Raw genomic sequence first — 19,158 nt, 5'->3', positions numbered from 1 at the left:
GGGACCCGTGTCGGATTCATCTGTGCCCCTCAAGGGTGAAGATTTCGTCGAGCTACACTTCGGAGGACTCCAGAAGCTTCTCAGGCCCTGTCTCGGAGATGGCCCAGGAGAAGGGAAGCTCGACGCCCGGAAAGCTGTTCAGGGTCTGCCCTGGATGCCAGCTGCAGAACGTCTTCAAGGAGGACGAACACTCTTTCTGCCTTTACTGCCTTCATGAGGACAAGACGCACGTGGAGAAGGACTGTGCGTTTTGCGGCAACATGTCGGAACGGACCATGAAGGACCGCCATCAACGTCTCGCCAACTGGCTGGAGGGTAAGAGCCCGTCTGGCGAGAAGAAGAAGAAATCCGAGCGGTCTTCTAAGACCTTTGAGGGCGCCCCGGCGACGGGGGCCCAACATAAGGCCAAGCACGGCGAGTCCGCTGGCACCGGGAGCGCCGAACGGTCGGGCTCTACGGGCGCCAGGCAGGGCGCACCCTCCCCGGCACCATCAACCACGAGCCAACGCTCTGGGTCGGGTAAGAGGAAGGCCGAGCACCCGGCGAAGCTCCTGGAGAGGCCCCGGTCGAGCTCTAAGGCAGAGGAGGAGCGTGGCAGTGCCCCCTCCCTCAAGGATAAGGCGGTGAGCGCACCTAAGGTGGTGAAGGCCTTGATCCATCCGACCAAGCCCTCGATCGAAACGGTCGCGGCGGCCCTGGCTCAGCCTGTGGTGGCTGCACCAGTGGTGGCGACCTCAGGGCCCAGAATCTCCCTGCCTCCTCGGAGGGAGTCTTCCTTTGTGCCCATCGATAGGACCCCCGTGAAACCCTCCGTGGGGAAGAAGAAGGGGGGGCAGGGCGCCGTCGTAGAGTCGGCCTCAACCTCAGAAGAGGAGCTGATCGAGGTCTTAAGCCACGGCCTAGGCGTGGAAGAAGGCCAGCCCGTCGGAATGGACCCCGACGCAGGTGACGACGACGACATCGTCGAGGATACCGACGGGGCCCCTGCTCGCCCGTCGGATTCCCCTCTGCCAGCGCCGCAAGACAACTCGGCGGCCATTTTGTTGGCCATACAGTCCTTATGCTCCGAGATAAGGACGAGGCTACCGTTACCGACGGAGGAACCTCTCCCGTCGGGGGATCCAGAACCGGGACCTTCTGGTGTTCCCCTTACCAAGAAAAGAAGGATCCATCCACCACCTCCTTTTCAACCGTCGCGCCCCTTCCAGCCCTCCTCCCCGTCCACCCGAGGGGATGATACGGGGACTGACACGGCAGCGACGGGTACGGACGACGAGGCATACGACGAGGATTTTCCGTCGTCGCCTCCCACCAGGGCCTCTCCGCCCGACGAGATCGGATCTTTCCACTCCATGATCTCCAGGGCTTCCGAGCTTTTCCAACTCTGCCCTGAGGAGAAGAAAAAGGAAGGCTTCCTTTATCAGCGGCGCGAGGCCAAGAGGAAGACGGTCCTCGCAGTGCCTCTGTTGGACGACATTTGGGATGAGGGCCTTTCCCTCCTCAAGAACCCTTCCACGACGCCAGCTAGAAGAGACCGGTACGAGAAAAAGTACCGGGTCCCGGACACGGCCCCCCTATGCCTCCGGGCGCAGCCTACCCCGGACTCCGTCGTCTCCGCGGCAGCCAGGAAGAAAGCGGGGGGGGTGCGGCCTCCACATCGACTTCCCCGCCGGACGGCGAGGGAAAGAAATTGGATACTATGGGGCGTAGAGTCATCTCGTCGGCAGCGACGACGATTAAAGCGGCCAACGCCTTGGCTATCGTGGCCCGCTACGACAGGGAGCTCTGGTACAAGATGGCTCCCCTGCTGGATTTTCTGCCGGACGACAAGAGGGCGGAGGCCCTTGAGATCCTGCAGGAAGGTGAGGTGGCCTCGGACCACGCCATCACCGTGGCGACGGACATCGCCGACACTGGATTCCGCCAGCTGGGCAACGGTGTTTGCCTTCGACGTCGTGGATGGCTCAAAGCTACGGACTTCCGGCAGGACGTCCAGACCAGAGTCCTGGACATGCCCTTCGACGGGAACAACCTGTTTGGGAAGACAGTGGACGATTCCCTTCAGGCCATCAAAGCGGATACTGAGACGGCCCGGGCCCTTGGAGTCCTGCAACGACGGACGCCCTTTCGGAGCGGCGGAGGCAAGGGCGCCTCCAAAGGTTCCGGCGGCGGTTTCGCTTCCTACCGTCAAGCGGCCCGCTCGTCGTCGCAAGAGGCCTACAGAGGACGAGGCAAGTCTAGCGGACCCCGCCGTCGTCGCCAAGGAGGTCAAGGCGGCAAGGCCGCGTCCAAGCAGGATTGAACCGGCCTTGGGGTCGGGCCCCCACCGAAGCACCCCGGTGGGAGGCCGGCTGGCGGGCTTCGTCAGCGTGTGGGAGTCCATCTCCACCGACCGTTGGGTGCTGGACGCCCTGGCCCGGGGCCACGCGCTCGAGTTTCAAAGAAGGTGCCCGCGCGTCCCCCCCGTGGCCAGGAAAGAACTTCACGTCCCTCAACTTCTCCTGGAGGTAAAGGCGATGCTCAGAAAGGGCGCCATCGAACTCGTCCCAAAGAGGCTTCGGGGCTCCGGAGTCTACTCGAGATACTTCCTCGTGAAGAAGAAGACGGGAGGATGGCGCCCCATCCTGGACCTGCGACGTCTGAACAAGTTCATCAAGGCGCAGAAGTTCCGGATGGTCACCCTCCAGCACGTCCTGGGTCAGCTGGAGGAAGGAGACTTCCTATCGTCGTTGGATTTGGAGGATGCCTACTTCCACATTCCCATCCTAAAGGGGCACCGCAAATTCCTCAGATTCGTGGTCCAAGGGCGTCATTACCAGTTCAAAGCCCTTCCCTTCGGACTACGGTCGGCACCCAGGGTATTCACCAAGTGCCTTGCACCGGTGGCGGCGCAGCTGCGCCGCGAGGGGATCCACGTCTACCCCTACCTGGACGACTGGCTCATCCGCGCCAAGACGAGGGAGCTCGCCGTGGTCCACACGGCAAGGACCGTCCAACTCCTCACGGACCTGGGATTCTCCGTGAACTACGCCAAATCCCACCTGGTGCCCGCGCAAGTCGCACTGTTTCTGGGAGCGAGGCTCGACACAGTGTCCCTTCTGGCCTCCCCGTCGGAGGAGAGGACCAGGACCATCTTGGGCAAGGTGCAACGGATGTTGGTGGCCGACGCGGCCAAAGTGAGGTCCATCAAGTCCCTCCTCGGGATGATGTCTTCCTGCATCTACCTCATTCCCATGTGCAGGCTCCGGATGCGCCCGTTGCAAGAATTCCTGGATGCGCGCTGGATCCAGACGACGGGCAGCTTCGAGGAAAGGATCAAGCTCGACGAGAGTTTCCGACGAGCGATACGGTGGTGGGGCACCCGCGCGCATCTGACGGCGGGCATGGACTTCCAGACCCCAGCCCACCAGGAGACTGTGACCACGGATGCCTCCCTGGAAGGGTGGGGAGCGCACACCGAAAATCTGCACGCAAGGGGACTCTGGCTCCCGACGGAGAAGTCCCTACATATCAACGTCCTGGAGCTCCGTGCAGTGTTTTGGGCCCTCAGGTCCTTCCTTCCGTCCCTCAAGGGCAAGGTGGTGAGGATCTTCACCGACAACACCACCACCATGTTTTACATCAGGAAACAGGGCGGAACCAGGTCCCCAGCGCTGTCCAAGGAGGCGCAAGACCTGTGGCATTGGGCCGTCGCCCAAGGGATTTTTCTGGTGCCGTTTCATCTGGCAGGGATAAAAAACACCATCGCCGACTCACTCAGCAGGGAGCTGCGCTCGTGCCACGAGTGGGAACTACGGCAGGATCTGGTGGATCGCCTCTTCCGACGGTGGGGCACACCCCAGATCGACCTGTTCGCGACGGCGACGAACACCAAGTGCCGGAGGTTCGCCAGCAGGTTTCCCCAGACGAGGAGCATGGGCGATGCTTTCTCGTTCCCCTGGGAGGGCCTGTTCCTCTACGCGTTCCCTCCCTTGCCTCTGCTAATCCGGCTCGTCAACCAGCTCAAGAGGTCACGGTGCAGGATGATCCTCGTCGCACCTGCGTGGCCGAGGCAGATATGGTTCCCGGACCTTCTGGACTTGTCAGCGTCCCCGCCGATCAAGCTGCCGGCGGACGCGGATCTACTCTCCAGGGAAGGAGGCGCCATCCTCCACCACGACCCGAAGTCGCTGAACTTGCAGGCCTGGCTCCTGCAGCACTAGAGTTTGGAGGATACGACATACCGGCCGATTGCAGAGAGGTTCTTGCAAAGGCCAGGGCGTCCTCGACTCTTAAATGCTACGGACACAAATGGAAGAGGTTCTCTGTCTGGTGCCACGCACAGAAGATTAACCCTCTACGGATTACGGCTCCCCAAGTACTGCCGTACCTGCTGACGCTGGCCAAAGCTGGTCTGGCACATGCGTCCATCAAGATTCATCTTGCTGCGATCTCCCGATACACCAGAACCACGGGCCGGACGTCCTTGTGGTCTCATCGTCTGGTGAAAGAGTTCATGAAGGGACTGTTCAGATCGTTCCCGCCGGTGAAGGCTCCGGCCCCGGCGTGGGAGCTCAACGTGGTGCTGACCAAGCTCATGGGACCTCCGTTCGAGCCTCTGCACTCGGCCCCGTTGAAGTTTCTATCGTGGAAAACAGCTTTTCTTGTGGCCATCACCTCCGCACGACGAGTGGGAGAGATCCAGGCCCTTTCCTGCAAGGCCCCGTACTTGACTTTCCACGACACGAGGGTAGTGCTCAGGACGCACCCCTCCTTCATGCCCAAGGTACCGTCGGACTTCCATCTCAACGAACCCTTGGTGTTACCTGTGTTCTTCCCGTCGCCTTCGTCGCCGGCTGAGAGGACTTTGCACTCGCTGGATGTAGCTAGAGCGCTGAAGTTCTACGTGGACCGCACGAAGGGTTTTCGGAAGACGTCACAACTCTTTGTGAACTTTGGACCTGTCAATCAGGGGAAGGCTCTCTCGAAGGCTTCCATCTCCAGATGGCTCTCCGGCTGTATCATGTGCTGTCACCGGTTGGCAAACCGACCGCTGCCTGGCCGTCCGAGAGCCCATTCCACCAGAGCGATCGCAGCTACCACGGCGTTCCTATCTGGTGTGCCCCTGCTGGACATATGCAGGGCTGCTACGTGGAGGTCGACGCACACCTTCACGAAATTCTACTGCGTCGACCGGGATTCCAGGGAGGAGTCCAGGGTCGGCCAAGCAGTGCTGCGCAACCTGTTCGCCTGAGGTGAGCCTGGTGAGGAGGTAAGATGCTTAATGTTGAGTTGATGTGATGCTTAATGTTGAGCCTTTGCCACCTCCCGTGGTTGTGCATGTGTGTACTGCTATGTATTCTTTATTCATGAGCATGTGAATCCATGCCAGACCCCATGCTGGAGAAGGAACAAGTTACTTACCTGTAACTGTTGTTCTCCAGCATGGGTCTGGCATGGATTCACATGCGAACCCTCCCGCCTACCCCTCTGCGGCTCTTCACTTGGTCATACTGCCACTTCACGTGCTTCCAAATCTGAAGATGGCTGCCAGAGGCGGTGCTTAGGTAGAGGGCAGTCATTGGCTGTGGTCAGTATGACGCAGAGACCAGTGATTGGTTATTACTACGAAAGACAGATCAGAAACGAAACTGATACTGGTTTTTTCTTTACCGAGGATTCCCAGCCTGACGACGGGGAATATTCATGAGCATGTGAATCCATGCCAGACCCATGCTGGAGAACAACAGTTACAGGTAAGTAACTTGTTCCTTACTGTGCTACGTTCCATACTTTCAGAAGCACACATACTTATTGTTTCAGTCTTCATCTGGTCTTTGGGCAGTGAAGGGTTCCATAGCGAAGGTACTCCTCTGGTGCGGAGGCATTAGCTGCAGTGATGGAGTCTGGCTCAGAGCAAGGCACAGATGTGTACATGCATTCTGAAACAGATAGTGCTTCTGAGGGGCAGGAGGGAAGTGATTGGGGAAGTGAGATGGCCATTGACGAAAGTCCCTCCTCCCACTCATCATCGTCATCATCTGATGATGAAGAGGAAGGAAGAGTGAGTCCACCTTTTCGCACACTTCCCACACGCAGGGGACCTGTAAGGGGGAGGGGACGTGCAAGACAGCCACGCAATGTGGCAGTTCCTGACATTACTCAAGAGTCGCTCTGGGTGCCTCCAGCAATGGCTCAGCCTGTTGTGCCCCCTTTCACTGGTATATCAGGGTGCACAGTGAATACAGAAGGGTTTCAGCCTATTGATTTTTTCAACCTTTTTGTTGATGATGGGTTCATTGCAGATGTGGTTCAGCAAACCAATTTATACGCTGCACAGTTCATGAGGTCTAGGGGTCCCACTCTGAAACCCCACTCCACAAGCATGGGTACCCACAAACGATGTTGAAATGAGACAGTTTTGGGGTCTCATTTTGCTCATGGGAATTGGACACAAGCCGTCTGTCGCGATATACTGGTCTACTGTAGCACCACTTTATTGCCCGTTTTTTTCAGCTACAATGAGCAGAAATCGCTTTCTAGCACTGCACCGTCTGTTGCACTTCAATGACAACTCGGCAGCATTACCCAAAACGGACCCAAACTTTGATAGACTGTTCAAACTGAAGCCATTTCTGGACCACTTCACTCACCGATTTGCAGAGGTGTATGTTCCTAGCCAGAACATATCCATTGATGAATCGTTGGTGTTGTTCAAAGGTCGCCTTGTATTCAGGCAATACATTCCTAGCAAGAGATCACGATATGGGATTAAAATGTACATGTTGTGTGAAAGTACCACCGGGTATGTCAGCAGCATGAGAGTCTACACCGGTAAAGACTCTACCCTAAACCCTCCGGGCTGCCCAGCCCATTTAGGGACAAGTGAGAAGATTGTTTGGGATCTTCTCACACCATGGCTCCACAAGGGACATCATTCGTATGTAGACAATTTCTACACTGGAATTCCACTGTTCAAGGAATTGTTCAATGTGGGCACATTGGCATGCGGTACAATCCGCAGTAACCGCAAAGGCTTCCCCAGACAACTTGTGTGTAAGAAGTTGGCCAAGGGACAATGTATGGCATTGCGGCAGGATGAATTGTTAGCAGTGAAATTCTGCGACAAAAGGGATGTGTACATGCTAAGTACTATTCATGATGAAAGTACTTTAGCTGTCCCTCTGCGCAGGCAGACTCAGCAAGTGTTGAAGCCCAATTGCATTCTGGATTACAACAAGTACATGGGTGGAGTAGACAAAAATGACCAAGTGCTTGAGTCCTACCACGCTGAACCCAAGTCGCGTTTCTGGTACAAAAAGTTTGCCACACACATTGTGCATATGGCAACGTACAATGCTTATGTGGTGTACCGTGCAGCTACTCCAGAAAACAAGCTCTCCTTTTTGGATTTTGAATTAGAAATTGTTCAATCTCTGGCTAATGTTCATGTACAAATTCCCTCCTTTCCAGAGGTCGAAGATGTGGCCAGATTGCAAGAGCGACACTTTGGTGATTATGTTCCTCCCACTGCCACGAAGGCACAACCGTACCGAAAATGTAAGGTGTGTACAAAACAAGGAAAGAGGAAGGATACTCGGGTGTACTGTCCCCAATGCCCTTCCCAGCCTGCCCTCTGCTTTCAGCCTTGTTTCCTTTTGTATCATACAAAGGAAAATTATTGGGAGATCGACTGATTTCCGAAAATGCCCATCATTCCTTGAAAGGGACCCTTAGCCACTGAAATCGTGCATGTCTTGTAAAGGAATGGCACTCTTGCACCCTGCCCTGGAGGTGTACCTTCAATGAAAAAGCAACAGGATGTCAACTCACTTCACTTGATTTAGCGTGCATTCATGAGCATTGCTAGTCCTGCTTCCTCCACTTGAGGCCTGCCTTGGAAAGGCAACCACAGCCGTAGCTTTCCCTTGAGGCCTGCCAAGAAAATTTACATCAGTCTAGATCCCTCGGCTCAAAGCGTGACTTGCAAAGGAACGCTAATCAGGCTCCTTCCATTTGAGGCGTGCCTGCGAAATAGTAATCATTATGAGTCCCTGTACTTGAGTTGTGCCATGCGGGTCTTTCCCCTTTGGCGTGCTTTGGCAAGCAATGCTAGTCCTGCTCCCTCCACTTGAGGCCTGCCTGGGAAAGAGACATCACCCCCGGTACCTTTCACTTCAGGTCTGCCTCATAAGGAAAAGGCAGTCTAGCTCCCTCTGCGCGTGGTGTGCCTTGCAAAGTAACGCAATGCTTGTTTCTTCCAAAGCAGGCACATCTTGGAAAGAAATGCCACTCTAGCTCCCTCCACTGGAGGTGTGCCTTGGAGTAGGTGGGGACAGCACTCTGCTTTACTCCCCTTTGGCGTGCTTAGGCAAGCAATGCTAGTCCTGCCCCCTCCACTTGAGGCCTGCCTGGGAAAGAGACATCACCCCCGGTACCTTTCACTTCAGGTCTGCCTCATAAGGAAAAGGTAGTCTAGCTCCCTCTGCGCGTGGTGTGCCTTGCAAAGTAACGCAATGCTTGTTTCTTCCAAAGCAGGCACATCCTGGAAAGAAATGCCACTCTAGCCCCCTCCACTTGAGATGTGCCTTGGAGTAGGTGGGTACAGCACTCTGCTTTACTCCCCTTTGGCGTGCTTAGGCAAGCAATGCTAGTCCTGCCCCCTCCACTTGAGGCCTGCCTGGGAAAGAGACATCACCCCCGGTACCTTTCACTTCAGGTCTGCCTCATAAGGAAAAGGCAGTCTAGCTCCCTGTGCGCGTGGTGTGCTTTGCAAAGTAACGCAATGCTTGTTTCTTCCAAAGCAGGCGCATCTTGGAAAGAAATGCCATGCTAGCTCCCTCCACTTGAGGTGTGCCTTGGAGTAGGTGGGGACAGCACTCTGCTTTACTCCCCTTTGGCGTGCTTAGGCAAGCAATGCTAGTCCTGCCCCCTCCACTTGAGGCCTGCCTGGGAAAGAGACATCACCCCCGGTACCTTTCACTTCAGGTCTGCCTCATAAGGAAAAGGCAGTCTAGCTCCCTCTGCGCGTGGTGTGCCTTGCAAAGTAACGCAATGCTTGTTTCTTCCAAAGCAGGCACATCTTGGAAAGAAATGCCACTCTAGCTCCCTCCACTTGAGGTGTGCCTTGGAGTAGGTGGGGACAGAACTCTGCTTTACTCCTCTTTGGCGTGCTTCGGCAAGCAATGCTAGTCCTGCCCCCTCCACTTGAGGCCTGCCTGGGAAAGAGACATCACCCCCAGTACCTTTCACTTCAGGTCTGCCTCATAAGGAAAAGGCAGTCTTAGCTCCCTCTGCGCGTGGTGTGCCTTGCAAAGTAACGCAATGCTTGTTTCTTCCAAAGCAGGCGCATCTTGGAAAGGAATGCCACTCCACCGCCTCTAGTTGAGGCGGGCCATGGAGAAGGAAGGGTGGAGCACTCTGGGTCACTCCCCTATGGGAGTGCAGCTTGCTCCTGTTCGGGATTGCCTTACAAAAAAAAACGTCTGGAAAACCCCATCCGCTTCCGGCGTACTTTGGACAGGAACCCAAATCTGGCTCCTTCCACCTAAGGTTTGGCAAGCAAAGAAAGGCCAGTCCCGCTCCCTCTACTCAAGCCGTGCGTTGTGGAAGACCAGAACACCATTCAGGTTCCCTCCACTCAAGGGGTGTCTTTTCAAAATAATACACGCCACTTTGGCTCCCTCCCTCTAAGTGTCATGAAAGTGGTACTTGGACACCAACTATATGGCAGTGGTGTCTTGCGTACCTCGTAAGATCCTGCCTTGTTTATTGTTTTACTGCGAGTAATGTTATGTGTGGTGTAAGTGACACGTCTTCTGTAGGAATGAATTGGATATGATTGGTGTGTGAATTAGGTAAAGATACAAAGAACATGCAGATGCAATTTCTGTGAATGGACTTTTCCAGCACTGCCGAAATGATTGTCATGTTGCAGGATGGCTGTTTTGTGTGGGTACGGTGGAACATAAGAATGTTTGCCCATAGTTGCTATGGGCATACTCAAAGCTGGTGTGGAAGATAGCGCCTGTAGGGCAGGGTATCGAAGTGAGCCAGTATGCACTTGCTATCACTGTCCACATGTGATTGCCGGCACATAAAGTTTGCATGCAGACACAGTTGCTATGTAATTGGTGCAAAATGATAGTTAAGATATTGCTAGAGACACAGTTGCATTGTACACACATGTCCACGTGGTATAAGTGTGTAGATATGCTCATGTGTAGATACACTTGCTCTGGTGCTAGTAATTTGGTAGAAGTGCAACTGCTGAAATTGATGCCAACTGACTGCAGACACGAAAGGGATACGAATGGCCAGTGATCCGGTGGGTGCCTTGTCGTGGCATCACTGCTCACAAGGACAAACCTTCATGTGCTACACAAGGAGGTTTGTCCTTGTGCTAAATCCCACCTTGCGTGTCTAACTGCATTGTGTCTGGTATGTAGGGGAAGTGTGTGGAAAGGTGCATGTGAAATGGCTTACTACCAGTATTTTACTGCTTCCTATGCGCACTACAGAGAAGTTACTATACAAAAGATGTACCCATTGTCACTCAGGTACCACACCTGCACACAAGAGGTCTGCCTCTCATTGGGACACGTGTGGCGATGCGGGAAGGTAGGGCACGTGTTGTTGGCGGTGTGAGTGGCCAGAGGGAAATATCTGAGAATTGTCTGCATTTCCAGCCAATTTCAGATACATTTCCCTGTGTGCACTCACCGAAACACGTCGCCACCAACAGATGTCATACCTTCTCGCGTTCCCACAGGTGTCCCGACGAAAATGGTACCTCACATGTGTGGGTACACCTACCGGGGGCGCAAAAGGAAAGGGGTAACCCGCTAGTAACCCCAAGCCTTTCGCCACAGCACAATTTGTTCATGTGGGCAACCTACAGATTTGGCCCTAGGGTGCCGAAGCCAGCAAGGAAAACAGGGAACTCCATGCATTTCCCAAAAGAGGACACCTGTGGGAATGCGCAGAGGTCTGACTTGCGCGAAGCGGCCCAGAATTTATTACCCAGAACACCAGACAAAGTGAACATTGTGTTTTTTTTTCCCCACCAAATATAACCCTTTGTCGGGGATTGTGGCCAATAAAAACTGGGGCAATTTGCGCAAGGCAGACCTATGTGGATTCCCAGGGGTGTCCTCTTTTGGAAAATGCATGGGCTTCCCTGTTTTCCATGCTGGCTTCCACGCCCTAGCGCCAAATCTGTAGGTTGCCCCCATGAACACAATGGGCAGTAACGAAAGGCTTGGGATGACCAGTGGGTTAACCTTTTCCTTTTGCAGCCCTGGTAGGTGCACCCAGACATGTGAGGTACCGTTTTCATCGGGACACGTGTGGGGACGCGGGAAGGTAGGCCACGTGTTGTTGGCGGTGTGTTTCGGTGGGTGGCCAGAGTGAAATGTCTGAGAATTGTCTTAATTTCCAGCCAATTTCAGAGACATTTCCCTGTGTCCACTCAGCGAAACACGTCGCCAACAGCAGATGTCATAGCTTCTCGTGTTCCCACAGGTGTCCCGACGAAAAAGGTACCTCGCATGTGTGGGTGCACCTACCTGGCTGGCAAGGGGCAAGCCGAAAACGCAAGCAACCCCCAGTCTGTTTGCAGCCATTCTGCCGACCGGCACAACATACAGATATGGGCCTCGGGTGTCCAAGCCACCAAGGAAAATAGGGAGCCCCATGCATTTCCGGAAAGAGGACACCCGTGGGAATCCGCAGAGGTATGATTTGCGCACATCGCCCCAGAATTTATTACCCAGACACCCCCGCAAAGTCCGAAATGTGGGGAAAAAAACACATTTTCCGCACATTTAGCTCGGCGCACCCATCGAAGCACCCCCCCAACAACACATGGCCTACCATCCCGCGTTCCCACAGGTGTCCCGATGAAAACGGTACCTCACATGCGTGGGTGCACCTACCTGGCTGGCAAGGGGCAAGCCGAAAACGCAAGCAACCCCCAGTCTGTTTGCAGAGGGGAATCTCAGCCATTCTGCCGACCGGCACAACATACAGATACGGGCCTCGGGTGTCCAAGCCACCGAGGAAAACGGGGTACCCCATGCATTTCCGAAAAGAGGACACCCGTGGGAATCTGCAGAGGCATGATTTGCGCAAATCGCCCCAGAATTTATTACCCAGACACCCCCGCAAAGTCCGGGGCACATTTCGGACGTAAGGGCGCTACTTGTTGGTGTGTTTCTGAAGAAGTTGCTTTCCATAGAATAATTCGTGCTGCTTTCCATTTAGCAAAATGTGAGCCATCTGTTGCATGTGTCTATACCTCCTTTGTATGTGTTTGGTGTGCCTCTGCTTTTCTCATTTGAAAAACGTTTCATACGCATCGTTTAGTTGTGTGGTGGACAACAATGGAACTGAGTGAGAAGATGATGAAATCAAACCATTGATTAAAAGAGAGTTTTGTATAAAAATGGGAAGGACTGTTATTTGGTTGTTGATTCCTTGTGAGAGTACTTGAGTTGGGGGCAAGTTGGGGCACAGCTTGTTGGTCTTTGTTTTCACAGCCTCGAGATTATCTAGGGCCTGCGATGAGCCTACAATGGCAATCCTGAAAATAGCTTTGGTAGCAGTAATAATTGTACCTGTGCTGCAATACGGTTTCCAGGTTTGCACCTACAATTTTTTATTTGAATTCTTGTCATACAGCTAGTCTAACAATCACAGGCAATGTGGTAAGATACAATTCCTCTTTACTTTGGTTGTCAGTTGATTTCTTGGATAGTATTTGAGTTGGGGGACAAGTAGAGGCGCACATCTTGTTGTTCTTATGTTTTCACAGCCTCGTGAGAATCTTGTGCCTGCGATGGGCCTGGATGCTGCATTACAATCTCCTCCATCTTTGTCTGGTATATTTGTCATAATCGCTGGACTAAGGCAGCCTAAAAAATGTAATTGAAGGGAAAGCAACGCTTTACAGCTTTGTGGTTGGATAAGTACATAAACAATACTATATCTCACTAAAAAAAGTGATGAGGAATTCTATTTGTCAATGTATATTTGGAGAGGGGGGGCGGTCAGGTTACTACTTGTATTTGTGTTCACAGCCTTGTGACAATCGTGTTCCTGCGATTGGCCTGAACATTTCTTCGGTAACAGTAAGAATTGCACCCGTGCTGTGCTACGAATTCTAGGTTTGAGTCTTACAGCGTTGCTTGGAATACTCTTCATACAGCTCGACCAGGACTAACATTTCTGAGAAGTGATGGTGATGCTGCTTGTTTGGCTAAGTAGAATAACAATACAATTTCTGTTTTTACGTTATTCTTTTGATGCCAATTGATTGCTGGGGCAGTATTTGAGTAGGGGAGATCGGGGCACAACTTGTTGGTCTTTGTGTTCGCAGCCTCGTGAGAATCTGGTTCCTGCGATGGGCCTGGAGGCTGCATTACGTTCTCTAGGTTTGAATCCTACATCTTTGCCTGGTATTGTCATAATCGCTGGACTAAGGCAGCCTAAAAATGTAATTGAAGGGAAGCTACATGGTTGGATAAGTACATAAAGAATATAATATCTCACTAAAAACAGGGATGAGGAATTCGGTTTGTCAATTTATTTTTTGGGGGGTACTTAATTTGGAGGGTGGGGGGGCGTTAAGGTTACAATTTAATTTCACAGCCTCGTGTCAATCGTGTTCCTGCGATTGGCCTGAACATTTCTTTGGTAACAGTAAGAATTGCACCCGTGCTGTGCTACGCATTCTAGGTTGGGTCTTACAGCGTTGCTTGGAATACTTTCATACAGCTCGACCAGGACTAACATTTCTGAGAAGTGATGGTGATGCTGCTTCTTTGGCTATGTAGAATAACAATACAATTTCTCTTTTTACGTTATTCTTTTGATGCCAATTGATTGCTGGGGGCAGTATTTGAGTAGGGGGAGTCGGGGGACAACTTGTTGGTCTTTGTTCGCAGCCTCGTGAGAATCTGGTTCCTGCGATGGGCCTTCAATGGATTGCAGATATTTTGTTTGACAACAGTAAGAATTGCACCACTGCTGCAATATGATCTCTAGGCTTGAGGGAATATTGAGTAAATACTTTTCGTAGACCTGGACCACGGTTGCATGCTCTCTGCCTGAAATATTTCTGAGGACAGATAGCGATGCTGTTTGTTTGGATTGGATGAGTACAAAAACCCAAACCACTTTTCTATTAATATTAAAAACAAAAAAAAGAAATTCAAGAGGAATTCTTCAGATGCCAATTGATTGCTTGGCTGGGGGAGTACTCAATTTGTTCAGGGTACAACTTGTTTTTGTGTTCACAGCCGCGTGAAAATCTTGTTCCTGCGATTGGCCTGAACATTTCTTTGGTAACAGTAAGAATTGCACCCGTGCTGTGCTACGAATTCTAGGTTTGGGTCTTACAGTTTTGGTTGGAATACTTTCATACAGCTCGACAAGGACTAATATTACTGAGAAGTGATGGTGATGCTGCTTGTTTGGCTAAGTAGAATAACAATACAATTTCTCTTTTTACGTTATTCCTTTGATGCCAATTGATTGCTGGGGGCAGTATTTGAGTAGGGGAGTCGGGGGACAACTTGTTGGTCTTTGTGTTCGCAGCCTCGTGAGAATCTGGTTCCTGCGATGGGCCTGGATGCTGCATTACGTTCTCTAGGTTTGAATCCTACATCTTTGCCTGGTATTGTCATAATCGCTGGACTAAGGCAGCCTAAAAATGTAATTGAACGGAAGCTACATGGTTGGATAAGTACATAAACAATATAATATTTCACTAAAAACATTTTCTGTTCTCAACGAAGGGTCCTATATCTCAATTCTGAAAATTGCTTTGCTTAACAGTAAAACTTGCATTCATGTTGCGTTAAACTATCGATGTTTAGACCCACATTTTTGTTTGGACAACTTGCTGTACGGATGTACCAAAGGGTTTGTAAAAAAATGTCTGCGAAGGGAAAGGGAAGATGCAATGCTATGTGGTCAGATAAGTACTAGATGGCTGGTTATCCTAGTTTATGAAAAATACAATTCTTAATTTTGTATAAAAAAGTGAAGGACTGTTATTTGGTTGTTGATTCCTTGTGAGAGTACTTGAGTTGGGGGCAAGTTGGGGCACAGCTTGTTGGTCTTTGTTTTCACAGCCTCGAGATTATCTAGGGCCTGCGATGAGCCTACAATGGCAATCCTGAAAATAGCTTTGGTAGCAGTAATAATTGTACCTGTGCTGCAATACGGTTTCCAGGTTTGCACCTACAAATTTTTATTGGAATTCTTGTCATACAACTAGTCTAAGGATCAGAGGCAATGTGGTAAGATACAATTCCTCTTTACTTTGGTTGTCAATTGATTTCTTGGATAGTATTTGAGTTGGGGGACAAGTAGAGGCGCACATCTTGTTGTTCTTATGTTTTCACAGCCTCGTGAGAATCTTGTGCCTGCGATGGGCCTGGATGCTGCATTACAATCTCCTCCATCTTTGTCTGGTATATTTGTCATAATCGCTGGACTAAGGCAGCCTATAAAATGTTATTGAAGGGAAAGCAACGCTTTAAAGCTACGTGGTTGGATAAGTACATAAACAATACTATATCTCACTAAAGAAAGTGATGAGGAATTCTATTTGTCAATGTATATTTGGAGAGGGGGGGCGGTCAGGTTACAACTTGTATTTGTGTTCACAGCCTCGTGAGAGTCTTGTGCCTGCGATGGGCCTGGATGCTGCATTACGTTCTCAAGGTTTGAATCCTACATCTTTGCCTGGTATTGTCATAATCTCTGGACTAAGGCAGCCTAAAAATGTAATTGAAGGGAAGATACATGGTTGGATAAGTACATAAACAATATAATATCTCACTAAAAACAGTGATGAGGAATTCGGTTTGTCAATTTATTTTTTGGGGGGTACTTAATTTGGAGGGTGGGGGGCCGGTCAGGTTACAATTTGTATTTGTGTTCGCAGCCTCGTGAGAATCTGGTTCCTGCGATGGGCCTTCAATGGATTCCAGATATTTTGTTTGACAACAGTAAGAATTGCACCACTGCTGCAATATGATCTCTAGGTTTGAGGAAATATTGAGTAAATACTTGTCGTACACCTGGACCATGGTTGCATGCTCTCTGCCTGAAATATTTCTGAGGACAGATAGCGATGCTGTTTGTTTGGATTGGATGAGTACACAAACCCAAACCACTTTTCTATTAATATTAAAAACAAAAAAAAGAAATTCAAGAGGAATTCTTCAGATGCCAATTGATTGCTTGTCTGGGGGAGTACTCAATTTGGAGGGGGGACGTTCAGGGTACAACTTGTTTTTGTGTTCACAGCCTCGTGAAAATCTTGTTCCTGAGATTGGCCTGAACATTTCTTTGGTAACAGTAAGAATTGCACCCGTGCTGTGCTACGAATTCTAGGCTTGGGTCTTGCAGCTTTGGTTGCAATACCTGTCATACAGCTCGACCAGGAGTTACAGGCTCTCGGACTGACATTTCTGAGAAGTGAAGGCGCAATGCTGCTTGTTCGGCTAAGTAGAAACCAACACAATTTCTCTTTACGATATTCTTTGGATTCCAATTGATTGCTGGGGGCAGTATTTGAGTAGGGGGAATCGGGGGACAAAAAATGTGAGCCATCTGTTGCATGCGTCTATACCTCCTTTGTATCTGTTTGGTGTGCCTCTGTTTTTCTCATTTGAAAAACGTTTCATACGCATCGTTTAGTTGTGTGGTCGACAACAATGGTGCTGAGTGAGAAGATGATGAAATCAAACCATTGATTAAAAGAGAGTTGGGAATGAAGTTGAAAGGAGGGAAGATGGGCAATCTTTTTTGTGTCTTTTTACAGACCAATCTAGTGTTAAAGTGGCGGCAAGCACCCCAAACATCAGATAAGTGCAGTGACTGCATTCACTAGTAATTTGCTTTCTTCTCGTACTTCTTTCCTTTTTGCCAAATGTGTGTTTTTTCCTGATCCGATGCAGCTAGACGTAGAGCATGTGTGTTTGTTTTGCTTTCTCCTTTTTGTTTCAATAGAAAAGGAATTGAAAACTGCAATCATCTATTGGTTTTGTGCTGGTCATAAGTAAGAAGCAGAATCCCTTTGAGAAACAAAACGTTTGTAAATAAGTAGCAAAAAATGCTTGCAATTGCCTGATCAAGCATCAACGTATGAAAACAAATTGGAGAATGCATTTCAAGTACAGATATCACAAAATCAAATAAATGCCTAGTGCTACAAGTTTACCTAAAGCACGCAAGTGAATTGTATATGTTGAATGAGAAATACCACTCTACAGAAATGTGTGTGTCGGCCGTGTTAAGAATGATCAAAGGAATAAGCAATACCTGCTTTGTAAATGAGTTTGTGCCTTAGGCATGTAGCAGAGCATGCTTCACCAGTGGATTGTGTGGTTACATAAATGGAAGAAAAAGTGGATGAGAGCGAATACCGTGAATAGATCAGAAAAGATGTGCTTGCAGCGCTCTTTGTGTCAGACGGAGCTAGATTCTGTACACCAGGCATCGTCCCCAGCAGTCATCACACAGGTAATGTTAAGCTTGTTGTCTCTACTGGAAATGCATACAACTGTCACACTATTGTGCAACATTGGGGTGTCTTTGAATGTAATGAGCCTGTTTATTTTTCCTGAATTGTATTAGTCAATAATCCAATGGGCTTTTATTATTATATTTAAATCTTTGCATGCACTTGCAGCAACTGCTCAGGCTATATAAAAATGCAATAGTCTTTTGAAATGATGCAATGTTCTCTTTTGACTGGTTGCACTAGAATGCTTGTTTTCTAGCTTTTGTAGTTGTGTTGATGATTTTGGTGAACTTTTTCCAAATTGCCTTAAAGTGCCTTAGTAGAGCTACTAAGTAAATGCATTGGTGACATTTCTCACTTTTGTATTGTTTTTGTGGGATTGTGCATGCTTTCTATATCTTCCAACAGGAACCTTTAAAGGAATACATTTTCTGTTCTCAACGAAGGGTCCTATATCTCAATTCTGAAAATTGCTTTGCTTAACAGTAAGACTTGCATTCATGTTGCGTTAAACTATCGATGTTTAGACCCACTTTTTTGTTTGGACAACTTGCTGTACGGATGTACCAAAGGGTTTGTAAAAAAATATCTGCGAAGGGAAAGGGAAGATGCAATGCTATGTGGTCAGATAAGTACTAGATGGCTGGTTATCCTAGTTTATAAAAAATACAATTCTTAATTTTATATAAAAAAGTGAAGGACTGTTATTTGGTTGTTGATTCCTTGTGAGAGTACTTGAGTTGGGGGCAAGTTGGGGCACAGCTTGTTGGTCTTTGTTTTCACAGCCTCAAGATTATCTAGGGCCTGCGATGAGCCTACAATGGCAATCCTGAAAATAGCTTTGGTAGCAGTAATAATTGTACCTGTGCTGCAATACGGTTTCCAGGTTTGCACCTACAAATTTTTATTGGAATTCTTGTCATACAGCTAGTCTAAGGATCAGAGGCAATGTGGTAAGATACAATTCCTCTTTACTTTGGTTGTCAATTGATTTCTTGGATAGTATTTGAGTTGGGGGACAAGTAGAGGCGCACATCTTGTTGTTCTTATGTTTTCACAGCCTCGTGAGAATCTTGTGCCTACGATGGGCCTGGATGCTGCATTACAATCTCCTCCATCTTTGTCTGGTATATTTGTCATAATCGCTGGACTAAGGCAGCCTAAAAAATGTAATTGAAGGGAAAGCAACGCTTTAAAGCTACGTGGTTGGATAAGTACATAAACAATACAATATCTCACTAAAGAAAGTGATGAGGAATTCTATTTGTCAATGTATATTTGGAGAGGGAGGGCGGTCAGGTTACAACTTGTATTTGTGTTCACAGCCTCGTGAGAGTCTTGTGCCTGCGATGGGCCTGGATGCTGCATTACGTTCTCTAGGTTTGAATCCTACATCTTTGCGTGGTATTGCCATAATCGCTGGACTAAGGCAGCCTAAAAATGTAATTGAAGGGAAGATACATGGTTGGATAAGTACATAAACAATATAATATCTCACTAAAAACAGTGATGAGGAATTCGGTTTGTCAATTTATTTTTTGGGGGGTACTTAATTTGGAGGGTGGGGGGCCGGTCAGGTTACAATTTGTATTTGTGTTCGCAGCCTCGTGAGAATCTGGTTCCTGCGATGGGCCTGGATG

The sequence above is a fragment of the Ambystoma mexicanum genome, chromosome 7q, assembly GCF_040938575.1.
Source record: "Ambystoma mexicanum isolate Mex_15411 chromosome 7q, UKY_AmexF1_1, whole genome shotgun sequence".
Taxonomy (NCBI): Eukaryota; Metazoa; Chordata; class Amphibia; order Caudata; family Ambystomatidae; genus Ambystoma; species Ambystoma mexicanum.
The sequence above is the reverse complement of the archived record's forward strand: the minus strand, read 5'-3'. Positions refer to the sequence as shown.